This window comes from Anolis sagrei, chromosome 4 (genome assembly GCF_037176765.1).
Source record: "Anolis sagrei isolate rAnoSag1 chromosome 4, rAnoSag1.mat, whole genome shotgun sequence".
Lineage (NCBI taxonomy): Eukaryota > Metazoa > Chordata > Lepidosauria > Squamata > Dactyloidae > Anolis > Anolis sagrei.
In genome coordinates this window covers 33512733-33516852 of record NC_090024.1, presented here as the reverse complement: position 1 = coordinate 33516852, position 4120 = coordinate 33512733, and positions in this window count along the sequence as shown.

Here is a 4120-nt window from a genome sequence, read left to right as displayed (position 1 = left end):
GTTTAATTATGGGGGGGGGGATCTATTTTTCATCAGTACTACTCCAGAACAGCAGAAAATAGGCTTCCCCCCTACTCAATGACATATTTTCAAATATTTATATATGGCTAGCATATCCCCCTCAGCTTTCTCTTCTCCAATCTAAACATAACCAAATCCTTAAGTTGTTCCTTATAGAGCTTGGATTCCAGACCTTTGATCATGTTGGGCACTTTCACTGGACATTTTTGACTTGTCCTTCTTGAATTGTAATGTCCAGAACTGGACCTAGTATTCCAGATGAGGTTTGGCCAGAGTAGAAGAGATGTCATAAAGATGCAGCTATTTACATTTGCCTAATTTATTTTTTGTCGTATCTTTTCCTGCCAGGTACTGGGAAAGATGTTGGTGGGATTTTCTGCTCCAGGTGCCAAAGTGACTTGGCAGGCCTTGAATACTCTGTGCCCTGAATGGGGCGACAGGATGACATGTGTGGCTCTGAAATTAGACGTTTCTGCTTTGCATACATTTGAATAGGCCACACTTTGCAAAGTTAACAAAGAATATGGGACAGAAATAGAGCAAAAATCTTGCTGAAGTTCAGCTACGTTGTAACAGCCACGTGCATAGCTAGTTATATGTAATGGCCCTGAAATCTTCAATTGTCAGGTTTGGGTTTTAAAAATGTAACAGAGGGCAAGTTTGCACCAAATGAAAGTGAAACAAAGTAATATAATGCTATATACTTACCTTGGCATAGATAGCACTGGAGTTAGAATCACATTGCTATTATATATAGTTTCTCATGAGATGCATCTACACCAGGCATGTGCAAACTTCAGCCCTCCAGATGTTTTGGACTTTGACTCCCACAATTCCTAACAACCAGCTGTTAGGCATTATGGGAGCTGAAGTCCAAAACACCTTGAGGGCCGAAGTTTGCCCATGCCTGAGCTACACTGTAGAATTAATGCAGTTTGACACCACTTTAACTGCCATGGAACTGTAGTTTTGCAAGATCTTTAACCTTCTTTGCGAAAGAGTGCTGGTGCCTTGCCAAACTATAACTCCCGGGATCTTATGGCGGGCCCTTCCACACAGCCCTATATCCAAGAATATCAAGGCGGAAAATCCCACATTATCTGAGTGTGGACTCAGATAACCCAGTTCAAAGCAGAAATTGTGGGATTTTCTGCCTTGATATTCTGGGATATAGGGCTGTGTGGAAGAGCCCTGACTAACTTAATACTTTATCTCCATGTGGGAATTAAAGCATGCTATGCTTAGATACATTATACTTTAGGAGACTACACTTTCCAGAAGCAGCTTCTAGATCACTAACTTCTGGTCCTTCCTGGTCAGTTTTGAACCTTTTTAACATTTTGGGTGCAATTGAGGCATAGCAGCTAAAGTGGTGTCAAACTGCATTAACTCTACAGTGTAGAAATCCACACTTAAGGGTTTGTTTGTGAGTTTGTGTGTGTGCTTTTATTTTTGGCGCAGCATGTTGAAAGAGGGAGTGCCCACTGGCTATATATCCACCTTTACAAGGATACCAGGTGCAAGATAAGGGATGAATACAAGAACAACACTTCTGGTGAATAAATTTGCATCCAGCGCAGACGGAATGGTTTTTATTTCATTTTTATCTGGAACATGTAAACACCATAAATGCCATTCAAATACTTTCTGTGCTCATTCCATCTGGTGCTTACGGTTTGTCACTCCAGGCAACAAGATGGAACAAACTGCGTTCCTGGCACTTATTGTTCAGGACAAAAAAAGGAGTGGCCCCAATGGTTTGGATTTTTTTTTCTTTTTCGTTATAAAAGTACTCCCACATTGCCATATGGCCACAAAAAAAGGGATCTGTGCCCCATGAGCCTCCAGCAAAGGCAATGGGAAGCAAATTGTGGCACATCACTTCACAGCAGGACTGAGGCTCCTTCTACACTGCCATACAATCCTGATTATCTAAGCAGATAATCCACATGATCTCTTTTGAACTGGATTATGTGAATCTGCACTGCCATATAATCCAGTTCCAAGCAGATAATCTGGATTTTATATGCCAGTGTAGAAGAGGCCGAACAAAAGACTGAAAGGTTCAATTGGCAAAATCAGAAGTTACTTCAATTTAACATCCTCTCTGTTTATTGCTGTTCACTGGTTTACCGTAATAGGAAATCAGAGATGTCAAAGGGCCCTTCCACACAGTGATATAACCCAGAATATCAAGGCAGAAAATCCCACAATATCTGATTGTGGACTCAAATAATGTGGGATTTACTGCCTTGATATTCTGGGATATACTGCTATGTGGAAGAGCCCTGAGTCCACACTCAGATAATGTGGGATTTTCATCCTTACTATTCTGGGATATAGGGGTGTGTGGAAGGGTCCTGGGTTATCTAAGGGCCCTTTCATGCAGCCATATAACCCACAATATCAAGACAGAAAAATCCCACAATATCAACTTTGAACTGGAATATATGGCAGTGTGGACTCAGATAACCCAGTTCAAAGAACAAATTGTGGGATTTTCTAACTTGATATTCTGGGTTATATGGCTGTGTAGAAGGGGCCAATGTAGCAGTAGAATAATAGAATAATAGAATTGGAAGAGACTTAATGGGCCATCCAGTCCAACCCCCTGTCAAGAAGCAGGAATATTGCATTCAAATCACCCCTGACAGATGGCCATCCAGCCTCTGATTAAAAGCTTCCAAAGAAGGAGCCTCCACCACACTCCAGGGCAGAGAGTTCCACTGCTGAACGGCTCTCACAGTCAGGAAGTTCTTCCTCATGTTCAGATGGAATCTCCTTTCTTGTAGTTTGAAGCCATTGTTCCGCGTCCTAGTCTCCAAGGAAGCAGAAAACAAGCTTGCTCCCTCCTTCCTGTGGCTTCCTCTCACATATTTATACATGGCTATCATATCTCCTCTCAGCCTTCTCTTCTTCAGTCTAAACATGCCCAGCTCTTTAAGCCGCTCTTCATAGGGCTTGTTCTCCAGACCCTTGATCATTTTAGACACATTCCAGATGACTCTACTTCAGTTTGCTCCAGAAGAATACTTGGTTTTTAGCTAAACATTGGATTTACATAAAGCTGACACTACAAATTGACATAGAGGAAAAGAGAAAACATGGCTAATACGGTAACTCTCAAAATATATCCAAGTTAAAACATCTCCTTAGACTTACAAAACCTAGTTTTATAAACTGGACACATTCCAGTTTGTCAAGGATGCATCCACACCACAGTACGTCAAGGATGCATCCACCCCACAGAACTAAAGCAGATTGATGCCACTTTTAACTGCCATGTGGCTCAATGCTATGGAATCCTGAGATCTGTAGTTTGGTGAGACACCAGCTCTCTTTGGCAGAAAAGGTTGAAGACCTTGGAAAACTAAAATTCCCAGGATTTTACTGAATTGAGGCGAAAGCAGATTGATGCCACTTTTAACTGCCATGGGACAATGCTATGGAGATCTGTAGTTTGGTGAGACACCAACCCTTTTTGGCAAAAAAGGTTGAAGACCTTGGAAAACTAAAATTCCCAGGATTTTACTGAATTGAGGCGAAAGCAGATTGATGCCACTTTTAAATGCCATGGGACAATGCTATAGAATCCTGAGATCTGTAGTTTGGTGAGACACCAGCCCTCTTTGGCAGAAAAGGTTGAAGACCTTGGAAAACTACAACTCCCAGGATTCCACTGTATTGAGGAGAGGTACTTAAAAGTGGTGTGAAACTGCATTAATTCCCACCATTCCTAACAGCCTCAGCCCCTTTCTTCCCCCCACCCCACCCCACCTGCTTAAGAACCTGAGGCTGTTAGGAATTGTGGGAGTTGAAGTCCAAAACACCTGGAGGGCCCAAGTTGGTCCATGCTTGGTGTAGTTGCACCCAGAGTGCTACATTCCCCTTTAATTGCTATGACAACTTTCTGTGGCATTTGCAACTCAGGGAGGAGGAGTATTTAGATTTCCCTGAGATCTCAGTCCTCACTAAACTACAAACCCCAGAATCCCACCAAACTTTGCCATGGCTGAGAGGCAAATGGGGGCTGAGTTTCCTGCATAATCGCTGATTGGCTGGTGGGGGAAAGGAAGGGGCATGGCTTGGCTGTGATTGA